The sequence below is a fragment of the Nipponia nippon genome, unplaced genomic scaffold (assembly GCF_047370975.1).
Source record: "Nipponia nippon isolate SJK-2023a ecotype South Korea unplaced genomic scaffold, ASM4737097v1 scaffold_2, whole genome shotgun sequence".
In the NCBI taxonomy this organism is placed as follows: domain Eukaryota; kingdom Metazoa; phylum Chordata; class Aves; order Pelecaniformes; family Threskiornithidae; genus Nipponia; species Nipponia nippon.
The window spans coordinates 111,062,914-111,084,471 of NW_028262336.1; the positions used below are offsets into that span (position 1 = coordinate 111,062,914).

General features: G+C 39.3%; 1 long non-coding RNA gene across 5 annotated transcripts in view; it reads left to right on the forward strand.

Annotated features, from left to right (window-relative positions):
- Positions 1 to 21,558, forward strand: part of LOC148055920 (uncharacterized) — a 78,614-nt gene that overhangs the window by 23,244 nt on the left and 33,812 nt on the right. For all 5 annotated transcript variants that reach the window (XR_015705075.1, XR_015705077.1, XR_015705078.1 and 2 more), the window contains exons 2-3: positions 4,399 to 4,481; positions 8,786 to 10,240. This is a non-coding gene — a long non-coding RNA (uncharacterized LOC148055920). The remainder of the gene's footprint in view (positions 1 to 4,398; positions 4,482 to 8,785; positions 10,241 to 21,558) is intronic.

A 21,558-nucleotide genomic window follows, 5' to 3' on the forward strand; every position in this document is an offset into this window, starting at 1 on the left:
TTTTGTGAATTTGCCATAGCTAATTGTCTCGTACTTTATGCAAATCCATTTCCACCATGTACACAGAATACTGGCTTCTAGTTATTTATGAGTATTAGTCAGCTAGCTCTGGGTCATGAGTGAAACTGCTCAAGCAGGAGAAAACAAACAATTTAGGAATAATGAGTAATAAATACTCTTTCTTTCCACACAGCACTATCCCTGTTTCTAGGTGAATACATACTAAAAGTCACTGTTCACTGAACAGGTATTAACAAAAAATCCATTTTAAAAAAGTACATAAATAACAAACAGGAAAGGTTTCTATGTAGCACAGTTATCAAAATGCAAAGAAGAATTGTAACATATTCTGAGTCAGATATTCTAAACTGGTTTAAAATCAGCATCATTCTAGTGCCAACAGTGGGATCAGTGAAGTTTCATTGATTTATACCAGACACAAGTCTGGTCTTTATTTCTTCTTTTTTTTTTTCCATTGTTCAACCAGCTTTACTGCAGAAGATGATTAGAAAGAAAGGACTTAGGAAGGCCACAGTAGCAGGCAATTGGAGAGATGAGATGCAAATTGATTAAGGCATGAATAGGTTATTGCAGAGAGGCAGAGGAAAGAGAAGCCAGATTCTGGCAATGGTACTGTGGTTGTGACATATGAACTCAGAGATGATGGGGATGAAGGGCAGAAAAGGAAGTCCGGGGGTAGGGATGTCTCCAGTTGTGCAGTAATTTGATACTAATCTTTGAGAGATGAAAAAACTTAACAAAACTCCTAACAAATTTAACTAAGGAAAAGGTTAGAGAAACAGAAAGACTCATCAAAAGATTTCACCCAGAGCAGATTTCGAACAAATTTTCTTCACCAGATTTACTCTGGTGTTGATTTTGGCTAATTTTTTTTTTTATTTTTTTTTTTTTTAATCATGAATTAGGACTAAGACTGCCTTTTCCGCACTGCCTGGCTTTATCACCATGAAAACCAACAGGGTGTTTTTCTAGGATATTAGATAGCCTGGACATGTGAAGCCCTTTCCTCAGTTTTCCCAGCTCAGAGAAACCATGCAATGAGAAGAAACAAGCTTGCCTGAATTTAAAAACAAAAAGACACTGTCTACAAACATGTACCAGTGACAGACCCAAAGGACCACAACACTTGCTTCACCCACCATCTCTGCCATAATCCTGCCTATATACAGGTGTGCACCAGCAGGTACATACACACATGTTTTTCTTCACCATCAGAGAAACTTGAAACAAAGAAAGAGCGTAGGTTTGATTTGTAAAATGTGTTATGCCACAACACTACAGAAGACACATGGGAAACATGAAAAAGTAGAAATTTCAATTTCAAACCCAGTTGCTCATGTGCAAAAAAAACATGCTCAGGAACCCACTGTTTAATAAATTGATACTAGTCATATGTAAAAGTTAACTGTCTGAACTAAATACAACCTACAGCAATGCTAGTGGGAAGTAATCTACATTGACAGCTTTTCAAAACAGCTAGTTTTCCTTGATCCAAAATAAAATTTTCAAGAATACACCACAGCTGTTTTTAAACCTACACTGCAAGTTCCTGGAGGGGAAAAAGAAATAAGAAGAAGAGATAGGGAAAGTAGAAAGGGAAAGCCATGGTCCTAGCCAGCCCTTTTTCTCCTGTTTCTCCCTGTGACCAGATATTCCATGGTAAAGGAAAAAAATATACAGAATGGGGCAGGACATGGGCCTGCAACCTGGTACCACAGATGAGAACTGCTGGAGGTTGTGCATGGTCTGGTCTTTGCTGGACAGTAAAAATAAACACAGAGCAATAAAAAATCAGGATAGAGCAAGTAAAAGAAACACCTAGAAATAAAACCAGTACCAGTGCAGCTTGGAACAGAGAAGAAATATGAAAAATTCTCCCTTTGCATGGCCTGAAGGGGCAAAACTAGGATACACTTCAAGTAAACCAGGCACAAATGCACCCCTGATAGAGCCTGTAGCTTGACAGGAATGGCTTTGCTCACAGGAGTGGTAAGATCTTGATCTCTTCTCACTGTGCTCTCCCAGTTCCTCGTGACTTAACGCCAGTTCAATTGCATGATAAACCTCCTTGCAAAGATACTGGGCTAAAGGCCAGCCAAGACCCACGGAGAAGTGTGTCACTCCTCCCCTAATTAATTCAGGCAGAAGGAACCTGATCAAAGAAGTGCTGACATTAAATCAAAAGTCAGACAATATGCTCATGAGTAACAAGCACCGTCACATTGTCAGGATGTGCCAAGACTTCCACTGAAGTACATACTGGAAAAGGAGGAGGAAGGCCAGAAAGGCAATTGCACAACAGATGTGACAGAGGCTCAACAAAAATAAATAGTTCCCCATCTGGAAAAAAACCCTCCCTGCTTCCCCTGTGCACTGCAGAGGGGACAGGCAAAACGCGGTTCACACTAAAGCTGTTTCACTTCGTATAGTAGTTGAATGCAGGAGACTCATGTGGGTGCAAAACCTATAGGTGCCATACAGTTATCCATAAGATGCATGGCAAAAACACAGATGAAACCAATTCAGTATGTGAATTAAGCTCACCAGAGGTCTAAAGGACAGGGAAAATGTTGGCAAAGAATTGACCTGTTTGGAAAACAAGTCCACAAAAGCACAAGTCATCTTTCCAATCTACCAGTCCAAGCCTTTGGAAAACTGCCTTACCTCATTGGGGTGGAGCTGTGACAGGTCTCCAGGTCTTCACCATCCTGAGCCTCTCCTGCTTTTTAGGTAATAAGATCAAAAAGCTTCAGTGACAAGAGGATTGCAAAATTTTCTCCCTGATGCTTTCCCCAAAAAGCTGTAGCATCCAGGCTGAGACATGAAAACAAAGCTTAGAAGACATTATGGGAAAATTACCAGAGACTGTCTTTCTCTGGAGCTAAGGTTTCTGAGGAAAAAAGTCAAGCCCTGAGCATGTCCAGCCCTGCTCAAATCTGTTCATTGCCAGTGCTAAACAATGTATGTTGCATGTATCACCGATAAAAATATTAAATATTTACTTCTTTCTCCTAATGCCGTAGTTTCCTCAAGCAAAAGCATTACCCTCTCTCATAAATGCCAGTCCTCACTAAATAAAGGACTCTTACCTTAGTCGTTCCTCCCCATAGTCTAATTTTGCTCATCAGTCAGACACCTCTCATGGCATGACAATACATGGTATGACAATACAGTACGGTAAATTCTAAAAATCATACAATTACCTTTCTCCCATAATTTCCTTTTTCATAAAAAAGAATTTAAAACATCTTCCAGGATACATCACACTTCTTGGAGACCAGATCCTGTAGACCTTTAAAGAGGTGATGTAATCTCCATATAAAAATATTCTCCCATGAAAAGAATTCTGGTCATGCACATATCAATCAAGCAGAAAATGTCATAATGAAATAAGATGTATAAAAACTGACATATTCTCACTAGAAATCAGGTAGATGATAGTAAACATTAGTATAACTATCTAGGGGTGTGACAGTCTCCTACTTTGTGTCTTTTAAATGACAGCTCTGGCTTAGATAGTAGCTGCATGGACCTGACACAGAAATGTCTGGTTTCTGTGGCCTGAGCAGGGGGAGCTCAGATGAGATGACCAGGATGGGGGCATCACTCCCTGCCCAGAACCTGTTTGAACAACATGGACTGCTGAGAGTGGAAAGGCCATGCTAAAGGCCAGATATATTATGAGCTTGCTCACTGCCAAGATACCTGGAATACCACCTCCATGCCCGTGCACACCATTGTAACCTTTCTCTTATAAAAAAGCTGTTGTTGCCTGGCTGTACCTAAAGAATTGGAAGCACAACTGAGGCAGAATTTGGTGTCACCAGCTATCCACCGCAGTGCCAAGAATAAAGAGAAAAGAAGCTATAAGAAAAGGAGCCTGGTAGGGAATGCCTGTGAGTTTCTGCCTCCTCTCAAGACAAGGAAAGCATGCATTTCTAATAGCTGCTTTTTATAAAGTGCATTCAGATAAGGTTGGGGTTTTTTTAATCAGTGAAAATCCTTATTATAAGCTCTTCCATCTCTCTATATGGCAAAATAATCAAGAAAAGGTGATGTTTTCAGTACCTGCAGCTCTAAGTACAAGTCAAAGTATAAGTCATTGCTTGTAATTTTTTACAATCCTGTATTATTTTACCACTTTCAGACATTGGCTTCATTATGTGGCACACGCAGCGTATTACTTTCCACAGGTCCAATGAAACGTGTCTCTATTCAAATTTTTAAGTTGATGTTAACAGCTAAGGTCATCCCTACAATATCAAAGTAATTTTGATATGCCATGGACATAAAAACTCAACATTTTCAAATATTCAAACATTTTTAAGTTTGAGAAATAATGTTCTATTGGAGTGTGTATTCATCTTTTCAACACAGACTAACAGGAGCTGTGGACACTCAGCAAGTCAGAAAATTAAGAACCTGAAGTTAATGGAGTCTATTCACAAATATGCCTGCAGGTATGTGCAAGTATATTTTATATTCAGGCTTTTCAGCAAAGAGATAATTAAGAAAAAAATGTGTTTTGTACTAATTCATCTAACATGAAGTGCTTAAGTTTTATTATGGGAACTTCTTAATGTTTTAAAAACATTACCCAATGGAAGAAAAGAATGTTGGGAGAGACATCCATTCACTCAATTGAAAAATCAAAATGTTTGGGGCAGTATTCATCTCACTTAGCTCTGGAAATTTCCAGTTAAGTATCTGAATCTGAGTAATCTGTGAAGCCAGTAGTGAGAAAGTAATTACTTCTGAAGAGAGATTATTTTTGTCCTTTGTTGTTGTTACTCTTAGTTTCCCTCTAAAACAAGATCAGTGTATTTTGAAAGTACTTAGTGCTCTGGGAGAACACAGCATAACAGCCTTATACTGTACCTACATTGTAAGGAAGTGGGGGGAAATTGACTCCTCTGCTGAGGCTCAGTCAGAGTAGCTGAGGTGGGAAGGCACATCTAGAGATCATCTAGTCCAACCCCTGCTCAAAACAGGGTCACCTAGAGGAGGTTGTTCTAATAAATTTATGAACCTTTTGGAACACTGGTGCCTGGAGGTGTCAGGCAGGATGATCACTGCCTTACTAGCACTGTTGCACTTCACACGTTACAAGAGAGCAGCAGCAGCAGTGAAGCTACCAGGAAATTTCAAGTGACAGAACAGTTCCCATGACCAGAAACAGAAATATTCAACAACAATGAAAAAGACGTGAAAAATAAAAAGGGGTGGGATGGAGAGGAGACAGGAAAGGATGCAAAAAAGTCATAAGTCATCCCATGTAATGGCTTGGTAGGAAAATGTTTTCACACTTCGGCCCACTGAAACTAGACTGAAGCTCCACCCTCTGTAATGTATTTTAACTGTTGATAATTAAAATGGAACACACCAGCCTTTACTTATCCTGCCTAATGAATGTTATCATGTGGAAAAGGTAAATCAGTAACAGCTGAGATCAAACATACCAATCTCCTTTTGAGTGTACAATGCTCTCATTTATATAAATCTTTACAACCTGACTGCCCCTCTCATTTAAGCGCAGCGAGTGAAACATTACTCAGTACAAAAGACCTTCTCTCTTAAGAATTCTCCATGCTATTTGAAAGGGTAGCCCAAATGAATTGCTGGAATGACCATTGAAAGGGCTACTCGTTAGCTATGACTGTCCTTGGGAATTAGCCAGACGTGAGGTAACGAGACCACAAAGCGCTGTTGGTATTGGCAGCAAAGCCAAGGTTCATCATAGTACCTCTTGTCTAGACTAGGGATGTAAAAGGAAATAGAAAACAATTCTTCGACTATATGCACTTGATGTTCCGTCCCCTTTTTCTATAGAAAAATGTAAGACATTTGGAATTTTTCATTTTTATTTGGGAAAGACAAATTTGGAAACCAGAGTGACTCATGCTGGAAAGTGTCTGACTGGCATGTGATAGCCAGCTAGCTCCAGAAAGTTAAGGCCGTAGGATGTAGGGAGGCATGCGGATTCAGATTTTAATGTGATTTAACAATTAGTACACCCATCATTCATTTTTCTTTATTCACAGTGTAAATGACAGGGAGGTCCCTTATGTGGACAATCTATCTGTTTACAAGTGAGATGATATATACCAAGAGGTCCACATACCCTGGTAATAAGAGTTTCAGTTTTAGGACTGTATTACGGGTCCATTCCCAAATGCATTGCACAAATCTCCTATCAGGTAATCCTGCAGCACAGATACCCTGGAGGGAAAGTTCAGATCAGACCCCTATTTCTGACTCACTTGGGCAGCTGCAAAACAATTGCTTTTCTCTGCAGAGCATCCTGGCACTGTGGTATCCCTGTCTGAATCAACATCCACCCACCCTTTACACAAAATCTCTTCTCGCTTCCAGCTACTGCACTTCATCCCCTAGCCCACTAAAGTTCAGTTACAGAAGGGCTGGCTGACCCAAAGCTATAGACTGAAGGAAAATTTATAGTCTTTTCTCAGGATTTTCCCCAGAAGCTGAATCACACCTGTTTGGGGATTTTTTCCATCCAGTGGCTGCTACTGTAAGCTTAACAGCACTTCTCACTCTCCTTTGCCTCCTTTCCTTAAGCAGAGTGCTGACATCCTCCTCTTTCACCCATCCCTCATTTCTTTTGGGAATTGTAGGCACTGAGTTTCTCCAGCCACCACATCTATCCTACCTCTCTGCCCTCAGCATTTACCCATTGTCTCAATTCCTAGTAATAAATCAAGGAAAAATTCACCATCTACACCCTAGGATCTTTTCAGTGTCCCTACCAATGCAGGCTATTGGGAGGCTAAGGGGGCATCACAGTGCCCCCTGCTTTACCACCAACTGCTTATAGAAAAAACATTGTGTCTTCTGTTTCTGTTTCCAAAAGCATGCCTTGTTCCCCACTTTCTGTTCCAGTGCGTGGTGTCCATGTGTCCTTCATTGCGCTGAGAAGCACAGAAGCTGATCTTTCCTTATCTACTTATCATTCCAAATAAAAATTGATGTTCTTGCAAACAGGCATGGTTTTAGCAGCAGGACTGGTGGGACTCACAGCACTTTCCTCTAAACCCACTTACCATTGTGTGCATGCTACAGATCATATAACACTGTAATGCAGTTTTGACTGTTTGCTACTCCACATACACACAACCCTCTTAAAAGGCTTTTTTTTTTCATCATTCTCACATTCCAATTCTTCAGTCCCAAAGTGCTACCATTCAGGCACAGAGGCTAGGAAGAGCTTTCTACTCTGGACACTTGCACTGTTGGAGTCCTACCAAAGCAGGCCTGCATGCTGCCTTCTGCCTGTTTCTTGGACCTCCCTACTTTTCTGATCTTTGATTGCCACCTCCTTGCAGAAGTGGCACCTTCATGTCCCATCCATGCCAGGCCCTCAAAGTTGGGGCAATGCTTTCTATTTACAGACATATGGAGCAGACACAGAGACTTCAAGGAGTACCAGACACCAAATACTCCTTACACAGAGAAACAACAACACAGATGTGGGCAAAATGGACATCTGCACCCACTCCCTGCCTCCTTCTCACTCTTCTATTACTATCTGAGCTGACATGGAGTTTCTTAAGGAATCAAGGGCCCTTCCTCTCCCAGCTCACCCTCCTCTGCCAGCTTGTCTTCTAAATAACTCTCAAACCATAAAGCTTCTTCTCAACTCAGTGCCCTTCCATGTCCTTGTTCAAACCCTTTATGTGATCTGTGAAAGACCGTCTCTTTGACAGCTTCCAGACCTCCTTGTCATGTAAGAGATGATCTTATGAGGTGCTCTGTGAGGCTGTCCATCACTAAATTGCTCCCCCTCAGATTCAAATTTCTGTTGGATCATAATAAGCTCTTTGCATATGTGCAAAGAAAATCATCCAGACTTAACAATGTCTTGAAACACTCCTTAAGATTTCAATCTGACATAGAGATTACAAATAAAAGAGAAAGTGCACATGGAGTCTGATGTTCGACAAGGATATGCAGCATGTCTCCTATGTGAAGCAGAATTGACAAGTCATTCAAATCATCACAAAAACCTTGAAAAGCAGGAGTTCTCCCTCAAGTGACTGTTTTATGAAAAGAGATGGCAGAATAGAGAGGGAAAACTTTTGGTAATGACAAGACCTGGAATAAAGGCAAGAACAGAGAAGCAGAAGAACAATCTGTGTAGCAGCAGCAATGAAATCCTAGTCTGGCTCCCAACTTGCATGTTAAAAACTGTGATGCCAGACATTTTTATGCTTCACAATTGCTTGGTTTTCACTTAGGGCTTTGCACATGATTGAATCTATTGAGAAACTATTCCTTGGCCTTATATTTCTAAGATATATTCATTTCTTTTACATACACATTACGCATCCTACTCAGGGCCGGTGCTGCATTCAATATGCAATCTGTATTTAGGAAGCATTCCTTTTGGTCTACCGAAGTAAGAAATGCAATCCCCATCTGGTGTCCTGATCATCCATACATGGAAAATTCATCCATCTTTTAATCTGCTCTGAAAGTAGTCTTCATCTGATACTTCGAAGTGTTCTGGAAATTTTTTTCTCAAGTGTCTCATTTCTGATTCTTTCTGGACCAGAGCCAGTAGTCTTACAGGAAAAGCATCTCTACATGAGAATAAAAGCCCATTTTAAAAGGCTGGAATAGTCTGGGTCAGGTTCTGCTGGGATAGAGTTAATTTTTTTCATAGTAACTAGTATGGGGCTATGTTTTGCATTTGTGATGAAAACAGTGTTGATAATACAGAGATGTTTTCTTTATTGCTGAGCAGCGCTTACACAGAGTCAAGACCTTTTCTGCTTCTCACCCCACCCCACCAGTGAGTGGGCTGGGGTTGCACAAGACATTGGGAGGGAGCACAGCTGGGACAGCTGACCCCAACTGACCAATGGGATATTCCACACCATATGACGTCATGCTCAGCATATAAAGCTGAGGGAAGAAGAAGGAAGGAGGGGGACGTTCAAAGTGATGCCGTTTTGTCTTCCCAAGTAACCGTTATGCGTGATGGAGCCCCGTTTTCCTGGAGATGGCTGAACACCTGCCTGCCGATGGGAAGTAGCAAATTAATTCCTTGTTTTGCTTTGCTTGTGCACACACCTTTTGCTTTACCTATTAAACTGTCTTTATCTCAGCCCATGAGTTTTCTCACTTTTACTCTTCCGATTCTCTCTCCCATCCCACTGGAGGGGAGTGAGTGAGCGGCCGTGTGGTGCTTAGTTGCCAGCTGGGGTTAAACCACGACACATAGGTATATGATCTAAAGCCAAAAGCTTCTCTCCAGCAGCCTTATCGTTATTTACACTTGATCACATGTCAAGATCGTAAGTCAGATATGCATAACTAGCTTTCATTCTCTCTATTAGCTACAGAAATGACAGTAAAATAGCTCACTCGTCCAGGATTATTCACTGGCTGTTGTCAGGTCAGCTGAAGGAAAAAAGAGTTGAAAAGTTCTTGGAGAGCTGAAACAAGGGCAAAGCAATGATTTTGGTGTAATTTATTTCTTTCCAGAAAACTACAGTTGAGGACTTACCAACAGATTTTCCAAATTTATGTTGAATTTAGAAAATAGGAAGCCCTAAGAAAAGGGGGGGAAAATCACAAACATGTTGTTATAAAATGAGACAATTCTTCTTCCATTTCACTTGTATTAAGTTTGAGTTAAATAAAGTAAGTTTTTGAAGAATAAGACAATTGCATTTGACACCAAGTGTTGTAGTCCACTGAGAAAAGGGTTTATTTTTTTATTGTGAGTATAAAAGAAGATACTTTTTTAAAATTAAATTGAATTCCTGTTAATTTTTCTGTTTGGCTGCTGACTGAAAAAAATTATTTATGGTGCTTGAGGGACTTTGAGATTGACATGTACTTACCATCCTCTTGACGGCTACACCTGCAGAACTGTTGGTTCTTCTGCCTTCTGAAAAATGGAAGAAAGTTCCTTGTTACCATCTTTGTCTGCTCTCCTGACCAGTGCATTTGAAGAAAGTGATAAAAACTATACGCAATTGTTAATACTTGTAATGTTGTCTGATGCATCTTTCCCTTAATGTTTTAGAAAGAATGTAAAATTCTATGTTTGAATATAGCTTTCAGGTATTTTGTAATGCTTTCCATTCGCTTCTGTTTTCTCTATTTAATCAGGTTATCACTTGGATCGCAGCACCGGTACTGCTCACATCCTGAACCCTGTTGTATTAAGCTCTGTGTGCAAATATAAAAGGCAAGTCCTTTCTCAAAGAATCCATAGTTGCAAGTATTTTTCAATTTGCTATCACAAATAGCGAGCTAGATTTCAGTGAAAGCAAAGTTTACTAAACACATACATATCTGCAGAATTGAGATGGGAAACAAATTGTTGTGGACAAAAAATTTTAATAGTTAAGGCGAAGACAACCTTGTTTTGCAGTGATAAGCTAACTCCTGTAAGAGATGTGGGCTGTGCTTCTCTGTACCAAATATTATTTTAGTTATCTAAGATAGAGTAATTAATCACAAGAGTTCTCTTGGAAGTGAAACAGTCTCTTTTTATATCAGAAAAGTGGACATACACTATATCTTGTATAAATGACATTATTATTACTATAATTATTATTAAAGGCAGGTTATGCAAGCTGATATATAGAGAAATGAGCTTAGTATATCTCTCTGTTTGGTGTAAGCCATTTGCCACAAGCCTTTATTTCTTACTGAATTCCACAAGTGACTTCTGCATCCTAATTCCACACTAACCAATGTGTGTAACACTGCACAGTCACAGAATCACACAATACAAAACTTGCTTTAGGAAACCTTTAGGCTTCATGCACTTAAATCTCAAACATGCACTCTTTCTCCTGCACCTACCTTCTTTGCAAAAGAGGCCAGGCTTTAGGTGATCAGGGGGAAGCTCCACTCTAGTTCTTCACACTGTTCTTCCACAGCTGCAGATGATCCATAAACTAATAAATGCACCGTGCAAATCTGCTCTTCCTTTCAGGAGAGGATGCACCATATTATTGTGTCTTGCAAAGAAGACATTTCTTCCTTAAAATAGGAAGGACTTGATGACTCATCTTTGGTACAACCTTGGGATTGCCAGTGGACATCCAAAAACCTTTCTTTCTTTGAGGCATACAGTTGCTCCTTCAGGCAGGCTGAAAATTTCCTCTTAGTATATATCCAGACTGTACATTCCTTTTGCCACATTCTGCAGTGATAAAATGTAATTCTATTACCTTGTGAATCCTCTTTGAAAGGCCTGCCCACCTTTCCTCATCACTGTGGTTTGTGCTGCATGGTCACTTAGCTATAGGCAGTCAGGCTGAGCTCTACCCTGGTCTCTCTCCAACAATCTTAGCACCACTGATGCCCGCAGTCTAAATCATAGCTGGCTGTCAGCACGGGACACTAAGGCCAGAGCCATCTTGATGAGAAGTCTTGTTCACTTACCTTCATGTCCAAATAAAACCTCTTCCTGAGACGTGTGCTAACAAAAAATGGTCACAGCAATTTCTCCATGATTGCAAACAAAAGGGGTACAAGTGTGACAGGACTGAATTGTGACTTAGGTTTCACAGAATTGGCAGGAATTTGGCTGTGTTTTAGTATTTACTTACACAACTGCTCTGCTTGCTATAGTGACTCAAGGTCTAGGAGTGAATGGGCTTTCATGCTTGTTTTCTCACTCTCTGAATTATAGTTGGGTCAGTAATGGTGTGTTGACTGTGACAGGTTATGCTGAGACCAAAATGTCATTTGCAACCACATAGCCAGGAAATCTGTCCTGGGGATTAGAGTTTAGTTCAAGAAGACACTGAATTTCTCCACTCTTTGCTTTCATTCCTGTGCAGCAGCTTAATTTGAAAAGTGATGGTGAAGCTTTGATGAGAATAATTGTTTATTATTATTAATTCATTTATGCATTGTACTTGGAAACAACAGAATATAAACAAACAAATGATGTCAGTATGTGTAGCAGAGAAAAAATAGTCTATGAGAACATACCCTTTCTTGCATATAATGACATGTTTTTGCTGCAGAAAGTCCCTGAGGCTGATTTCTTACTTGCAGTTTCAAAACATCATCATTAGTAAGACACTGGGGAATAAAACTGTTCCGTGAATCCATTTATGTCTTTACTGAAAACCCCAGTTTTCTATGTGAAACAACAACAACAGTCACTTGCAGCTTTTCCCTCACAGCTTTTGATGTGGGCCAGAAGACCATTTCAGGTAATATGCATAACACACCCTGCTAATCTATGTTGGCTTACTAGCTACCACAAAGGAAGGAGCCAAACATAAAACCCATTGTTATCCTCAATACTGGTCATATGTTATCTTTACTACTGTAGGGCTTTCTGTTTAAATTTTACTTTTGTTGCCTTCATAGATATTTTGAGCTTATACTGAATTAGAAGACACATATTTACTAAATACATTGGTGAAGCAGGAAGATAATTTGGCAAGGTTCTTTTCCCCCCCTCAGGCTTATAAATTCCAGAATTTTTTTGCCCCACCTATTTGGCACATTTTTTCTTTTTTTTTTTTTTTTTTTTGAAGAGCAAGAATAACAAGATTAACCCTGAAAAACACAAAAAACAAGGGAAATCTTGTGGCTTTTTTTTTCCCTAATCCTTTAATGGGGGCCCAATCCTAACCCCTTGAATCTTTTAACTCAGTTCAGCTAGTTCTGGATCAGGCCCATACACAGGATTGCTTCTGTTCCTCGGCATGTTTCAGTTGACAGCCAGGACTGCACAAGAATGCATGAGAGAACCCTCTGTCCTTGGCATAAACTGGCCAGGGTGTTAATAATTTCTCACTAACTGACATTTTTTTATGCCTTCTGACTTTCCAGGTCATCTGTTTCTCTCTTCCTGGTGCTCTCAGACACACTGCGTTCTGGTTACTTCGGGTACTCCAGCTGCTCTCTGCAGTATTTTGTGTCTAGCAGCCTCCCAGTAGCCAGTACCTCCCCGGTAAACAGAGCTCTGACAGCCTTTGACTGGCTCCAGTTTGTGCAGCTGCGCTGCACTGGAAGAAGCAAAGAATATATTTCATTTAAAAGTGAAAGAAAGGTTAGTTCAGTAACGTGATCTGTTGCAAAACCACTCTCTCCTCCGAGGGCGGTCAGGTAAAATCCATTACACAAAGAATTTCAAAGATTCTTTTTTCTAAAGTTGTCAGTAACAATGTAGCCCATTGTTTACATTTTAATTAACTTCTGTTTCAGTGATTTTTAAATAAGAGTAATTAACCTAATGCTTTCAGCTGAATTATTGTGAGTTGAACCTGTTCAAGACCTACTTGAGATCTTCAAAGACTATCATGGCTTGTTTATGGGGAGAAAGTCAAATTAGCAATACTTTTATAGTAATTTAGTAGCTCATGGACACTGCAGCGATGAGAAATATTTCTTGGAGAAGCTTTCCTCAGCAGCCTCTGGTCTTAAAGGATTTTTCTTCTTTACCTTTGTAATATGTACAGCTGTCCCAGATACCTAGAAAATAAGGAAAGGGACGTTACTTGTGCAGTACAGTAAAAGGTCAACATTGAAAAAACAGAAGTATCCCTCTGCTTGTGCCAAAAACAAAGAGGACATATGACCTTGAAGTTACTTCAATGAAAATAAAAACAGAGAAGATATGCTGAGTGCCACTGTCCTGTACTTACTACTCTCTAATCTGTGATTTCACTGCCAAAATCTTAACTCTGATCAAGAATCTTGTTGCTTTTACACTATGCTTTTCAAATACAGTTTTCAATACTGTTACTAGCAAACATGCAAAAAATGTATGTAGAATTGGGGGCACGCTGTGTAACTGTGCCTCTCTGAGAACAACATTGCACATCTAAAAGGAAGTGTATGATTGACTTATTTATAGGAAAGATATGTATATATAAAATATGTCTGCATTCATGAAGCCCTGATATGAATCAGTATGGTTTCTTGATGGTATACATGTAGAGCCCTAGATCTTTGGCTAGGACTACAAAGCATATTACACAACATAGGAAACATGTGAAAAGGGAGTTTCAGGCCAACTTTGCAATGTGCCACTCCCAAACTAGTGACGTGCTGATCTGATCTTCCAACATAAGTTGTTTGCTTTAACTTACCCCTCCTGTCAGTAGCACAAAAATGCTGTGACAGCAGCTAGGAATTGGCAGCAAGAAAGGAAATTCCCAGCTGTGCCACCTTTTTTCTAGCCACAATACCTATGTATACATTACCTTTTTGCCTGGCTTCTTCACTGTCTTCTCCTGATCCTCAGACCCTTCCTGTCTCTTTCAATTTTTATTCTTATTTTTGGCATGTATTTTTCTCAACTGAATCTTCTCAGTGTCTGTATAATCCATCAGGAGAAGAACTAAAGCAACCAAGGGTTGATCAACCTTTGCCCCATTGCCCAGAGAGCTCCCAGAGAAAAACCCATCCCTTTCCAATAGTATTTCTTGCCCAGCCTGGCAGGCTCTTGACAGTTTTCATACACTCATAAGCAAATCTGAAGAATATTTTGGCATCCATTCCCACATAGCAGTGATGAGTTCACACAGGTAGTTGCTAGACTGAACGTTGAGGATGTAAGAAATTCTTTCCAACTCAGATGAAAGTTGCAGTCTTATGTCCATTCTACCTGGGAAATTACCTATTGAAATTTATTAATGTTGCAAAAAGTTTAATTTTTCATCACACCCTTAGATGACAAGACAGACAACCACCAGGCTTAGCACGCCATAGTTGTCTGGTCACCTCAGACAGTAATGCCTTGTCCCCTTGCACTCTTCTCTTTCACAAACCAAAAGCATCTCCACAGTTCACTGATACATTTTGACAAACAAGTAAAAAGCTAGACAGGATTGCCTGTGGTACCAAAACCATCCTGAATCTATCTGTAGCATGAGGAATAAAGGAAACCTTTTACTTAACTGTCATCACATCACAAAACCATCCCAATGAACCAACTAGTCCCATGGCCACATTATAAACTTCAGTCCTTGTCAGTCTTTGGTCTGGTTTGCTAAGAATGTGTGAATTGGAAAAGACTTCCCTAATCATAATAATAATAATAATTAAAAAAATGCTAAGCAATACCAGACCACTTTATCCAGCAAGTTACTCCAGAGCTTAACATCTAATAGCTTGATCACTGAAGGCCAAAAAACCTTAGAAAATGCTGAACTCACTATGCCAAGTAGAATAACATGGTCTTTTGTTCATGAATAAACAGAAAAGCCCATGTTTGCTTACTACTTGGAGATATTATACCACAAAATACCTCTGTGGTCATCTAGCCTGATTTTCTCCTTAACAGATGCCATATGTCTTCCCGTTTTTATGACTAACTTCATTTCTAATAGTCGTATCGGAGTTAGACTCTGCTTAAAAGAGGACATTCCATGAGTACCAGAATGGGTGAAACAGGTTTCCTATGACTCTGAGCCTCCTGGCTGATTGACTGATTAGTTAGGTATCTTTAACACATTTGAACTCTGATGAGAGTTTCTCTCTTAAGAATGCACTCTATTTAGAGTGATAATCACAGTAGGAATCAAGTGTTAGAAACCAAAACTAAATACATTCCCTCTAGAATTATCATTCACAGTTTTAGCAGTGAGAGAAATTAACAACCATGTGGATTCTTTGGGGGTAAAAATGTGTGGACTCACACTGCCATGTCATGGCACGTTTCTTTCAATCTGCTTTGTTTTCATATGATTCATAGAAATGACTGTTATCTGTGAGAATGCTGCCTTCCTGTCACATTGACAGAAATTAGCCAATAGGTTCAAAACTGGTCAGGGGACACTCTGACAAACAGACAAACACAATTAGCATGATTGCATAAATATCATTTCTACATCAAATCAAGCATAGATATGTCCAGCCTTGATTTAAAACAATGTTTCCTGCACTGGAGAATTCATCACAATGCCAGCTAAACTCCTCTAAAGATTAATTCATCTCACTGTTAAAGACATGAACCTAAAGACTAAACTGAATTTGGTTTGCTTCACTTTTTACCACCTGGTTCATACTGTATGAATGTTACTCTGTATTGTTATAATTAGATCTGGTTTTCACAATTTAGGTGTATAAAAGACTACAAGCAAGCCGTCGTAATGGGCTATACCCAGTAAGCGGAATAGATTGCACTTCTTGAATTGTTTTATAGTCCTCTAATCTTTCTTGTGGCTTTTGCCTCTCCAATTTTTCAACATGCTTCTTGAAGACTAGATGCCAGAACTGAGCTTTACATCCCAACATCAGTTACATCAGAGCTAGCTGTAGAAGCAAAAAAGTTGTCCCCTCCTGACTCCTTTTCTGACGATGCACACATTAGCACATAGCTGTTTTGGCCATGCTTTCATTTATTTAGATGATCATGACCATCAAGTCTTTTAGTGTCCCTTCTTTACAAAATGCAGTTGCTTCTCTTCTATAAGGGCTGTTATTCTCTTTTTAGATATATAACATTACAGCTGGTTATGTTAAAGGCCATATTATTTACTTGTGCTTGATTTACTAAGTGATACAGATAAGCGTGTATCAGGGTAAGATCCTTCTCACCTACCTTCAACCACCCCAAAGTCTGGCCTTTCACTTATGCTACCCACATAGGTTCCTTTTTGAGCCATTGGAAAGTTATAGGTACTTCCAGAGGACACTTCCTCACATCTGTTTTAGATAATGACATGGGATGGATTGTTCCCTGGAGGTGCCAATAGCTCTCCTTTGACTCTACAGGACTGTGCAACCAGCATAGATTACACACCTGACTTTATGGCTGCTAATGATGGGGAATAAGACAAATCCCATCCCCAGTGATATCTCAGCACCATTATTTAGCTCTACCATGATCTTATGCACTTCTCATCTGTTTTTTTAAGAGTGGTTTTAGATCTTCATTCAAACTACAAGTATGACTTTTGAAAGAAAAGAAGGCCAAGGACTTACCTCTACAGAGCTCTGCAGAGATAAACACATACATTAACAATGATTTGCCTGTTTCCAATTACATTTTAAAACCTACCTGTTAATTTAATGAACCGTTTTATCTTTTTCTCTTTTTTTTCCATCAAAATGCTGTGTGACATCAAATCAAATTCCTTGTAGAATAAAAATGTCTTATAATAGCCCTGATGTTTGACCAGCTATCCATAAACTCATTGTGATTGACACATACTACAGGCTGTCCTTTCTGGAGTCCCATTCTACTTATTCTTGGGATCAGTGTCAGGCCAGTACATTTAGAAATACCTGATACAATAATAAATTTTCATCCATGCCTCTGAAACTTCCCTATTGTTACAAGACTTATGAAAAATCAGTAGTAACAGTTCAGACAGCTCTCTTTAAACAGTTAGATATTTCAAAATATCTAATTTCAGTTTCTGTAGTTTAATTTTTCACCATTCATTAATGCAGAAAAAAAATTAGAATCATAGAATCATAGAATGTGCTGAGTTGGAAAGGACCCATAAGGATCATCGAGTCCAACTCCTGTCCCTGCACAGGACAACCCCAAAATACACATCATATGTCTGAGGGCATTGTCCAAATGCTTCTTGAATATTGTCAGGCTTGGCGCAGTGACTGCCTCCTATGGGAGCCTGTTCCAGTGCTCCACCACCCTCTGGGTGAAGAACCTTTTCCTAATGTCCAACCTAAACCTCCCCTGCCATATCTTCCTGCTGTTCCCTTGGGTTCTATCATTGGTCGTCAGGAAGAAGAGACCAGCGCCTGCCCCTCCTCCTTCCCTTGTGAGGAAGCTGTAGATTGCAATGAGGTCTCCCCTCAGTCTCCTCTTCTCCAGGCTGAACAGACCAAGTTACTTCAGCTGCTCCTCATACAGCTTCCCCTCTAAACCCTTCAACATCTTCATGGCTCATCCACATATGAGACATATGTATATATATATATAATCATCCACATATAACTGTCTCCTGTTTTATTCAATACAGAATAGAAACATTTAATAATTTCTTTTCCTTTTTACTAACATCTCTGACATTTTTATCTTTAAATAAATTTAATTATTGTGGGTTTTTTCTCTTTTTAAAAGGCTTTAAAAGCTCCTACTTTTTTCTTTCCAGTTTAGAAGAATTTCCATCTCTGATTTTCTCATGTCCTTTTGTTTCCTTTCTTCATTTTCTCAAACTCTTCTTTTTTAGTTTATATCCTTTCCCCTTCTTCATTATTAATGTTCCTGTCATAATGAATCAGAAACCTACCTCAGACAAGCACCTTAAAAAAAGCAGCAATCCACCCAATCTTCAGTAACCTAGTGTAACGCAGAAGACCTTTCCAACTGTCCCATTCCTGACCCACAGCCACCAGTGTCTTTGGCTCCCAGACACTGTTGCAAAGTTCTGTAGTTTGTGGCATCTGCTACTGTGCTGGATACTTTGCTATTAAGATCCAGAACGGTGTGCAGTTCCTTCTTTCCTGGAAAAGAATGTGTTTTTAGCAAGTCCTCAATCTAACTATTTTTTAATTCAAAAAATGTCAAAGCGGGTACAGACATCCTAAGACCTTTTAAACTTTCTTGCTTAGTTACAGTAAGATGGCAATAATCTCATAGTACTGCATGCTAAATTTTTGAGGTTCAGAAAACCACACTCCCATTCTGATCTCTGTACAGGTTTTTAAACCTAAATAAGACCCTGAATAGTTTCAGTTCCAGACAAGAAAGTATCACAAAGTTCCTAAATCATAGGCTTGAATGGGATGAATTGGGAAATTTGAAGAACTTGGATGCAACGAGCAGAAGTAGAATAAGAAAAATATTTGCCTAGAAGAATTAGGTGTTCAAGTCTAGGGAATCCGGAGCTGTATAATGTAAATTATGAGAAAAGGCAGAGAAGTAGAATATTTCTTTTAAACATTTTAAGCCACAACTCTTTTTAATAGAAACAAATCGCTTTTTTTATTTTCTATTAAATCCCCTTGCACTTATCTCAGAACCTAGCACCAGGAAAAACAGCAAAGAGGACAGGTTCCCAGAAGAAAAGACTGAAATGAAGCAGAATTGGAAGATTTACTGTGCTCAAACTAGTTTCTAAACTGAATGTTTTCCAGATCCAGTATTCTGGAGTAGTAAAGTTATCTGAAATTATATCCAGTATAATGGGATTAAAGGTTAGATAAAATATATATTTGCTGTGCAAGAACACAAACATTTCTCTAAGGCTGGCTATAAAGTTAAAGCTTGCACTGCATTCTGAAGCTGCGCTCTCTTGCATGTCTTGTCTGAACTATGAAATGTATGTATAACTGTGGTCTGTAAATCAGCATTGTAATACTCTACCCCAGGCCACTTACTGTCATCCACCTGAGCACAGCACCACTGCCCTAGCTGTAGAAGCTCTGAGCCTCAAAACACTTCATGTACAGCAGCAAAGCAAGTCAACATGTCTCTTTGTGAAGTAGGTACGTTATTGTTAGTATACTCCAACTTATCTGTAGTTATGAAAACATAAAAGTACCAAAAATTCAGAAATCAGTATGGTCTGACCTGAAACTGTTCTGAAAAAGAAAGTTTTTAGCAGCAAAGAAATTTCAAAAATCTTTGTTCAAGCTGACCAATTTTTATTTATTTATTGTGGCTCGATCACTGAACTGAAAATAAAAAAATTACCTATTCACCTAGCTCAATATCTGAGCCTGAGACAGATCCAGAAGAGACAGGAAGAACCCCCAGCCTGTCCCAGCCCTTCTTTCCCAGCTCCTTCATATTTTTGCTTCTTGATGAAGAAGAAAAGAAAGCTAGGGAGATGCTGGGAAGAAAGCAAAGTAATGAACAGCTGAGCCAGTGGAATTCACTTATGAGGAAACACTACAAGTAGATAGCCTGACTGAATGGTGGATTGCAGGTGAAATAAAATCAAATATTCAAATATTTGAAGTGAATTATCTCAAAGAACAAAAGAGAGAATTTAAAGTAGCATAATCTATTGTGTGGAGGGGAAAAAAAAAAAAAAAAACAAACCAAAAAAAACCCAGAACATAATAAGATACATAGCAGCTCAAACATTCATTGCATGAAACCAGTAGGGAAAAGTAACACTTGTTTTTACACTGGTTCTGGTAAATTATTGTGAGGTTAGTTATTTTCTGATTAATTGCTGGCATGGAAAATTCATGGTAATCAGCCATCAGCATACAGAGATCCATGAGGGGTAGCAGACTTAACTTCCTAAATAGTTTTAACTTGATAAGTTTATGAGAAGAATATATTACATGGTTATGAATCATGTCTATTAACCATGTGCATAACCTAAAATACTTTGAATGCCTTTAGGAGTTCCACAAGTTCATTAACAAGGACTCGTCTCCTCTCTATTTTAGCAGATATTTATAAAATATTTACTTGCACCTTAATGATGATAAAAATTAAGAAAAATAAAATAAAAAGGGATGATTATTCTCTTTCATCATCCCTTTAGTTACAGGTAGGTGTTGATTAGCACACCCACCTTTTTTTTTCTTTTTTTTTTTTTTTTGCCTGTTTTTGTATAGATACTCATATTGTATCTTTACTGAGATAAGAATTTCCCCAGTGAGGAAATCAATAGGACTTTGCTATTTAAGTGGGGTCAGAATTTTCCCCGCTCTATTTTCAGTCCAGTTTCTGGTCCATCCGATTACAGCAAAGAGCTTGATAACTGGGATCAAACCACTGAGAAATCTGCCCTTTAGCAGTTGAGAATCTACCTGCACGTCTGTCTGTCTGCAGGATGCTCTGGGTGCTCCAGTGAGCCGTCAAGAGGTCCCTGATGCACACAGATGTGTGACAGGACTGCAGGGGAGACTGCAGCTCTGAACCCTGTTCCATGAAGTAGAATCAGTGGCATGTACAATGCACAAAGGTGTTTATTGATTAATTCCTTCAGGAAGAAGGATCATCACAACAGAAAGAGCAATGATTTCTGTATTGGAACCAACTTACAGTCCTGCTGGTTCAGTATCACCTCTCCAACTGTGAGCAACACTCTGACAGGAGACAAGGAGAAGTACTCCTGTAAGCAAAGGGGATAGTCTGTCTCACACAAATGTCCTGTTCTAATTTTAAAGATCTGCCAGTACTCTGACATACATGGTCAATATTCCTTCCAAAGTGTCATTATGTTATCTAGTTTTCTAATATACAATTTTTATAAACCAGGACATTTTCTCTTCTTGCCAGTGCAGTAGGTTCAGTTCCATAGACTCAATTCCCTGCAAAAATGCATTCACTTTTAGAGCTTTGATTTGGCCCCAGCAAGCCTTGTTGCATGTTTCCTTGGTCAGGTGCTGCAAGCTGGAGAAAACCAGAAGCTCCAAGCCTGCCTTCTCTGTATCACTCATACAAACTGGATTTTATTCTCTTGGTTATATTGCTACGGGGATACTCAATCCAGAGGACTATGTAGGAAAAGTCTTATCTACAACTCATCCAAAATGATTCCACTGGAAGTAGCTTCCCTGGAGGAAGGGACGCAATAAGAGACTTAGGAGACGGCATGGAAATTAACTTTTAAATTATCCACAGATTTATGCAGGAGATGCCCATGA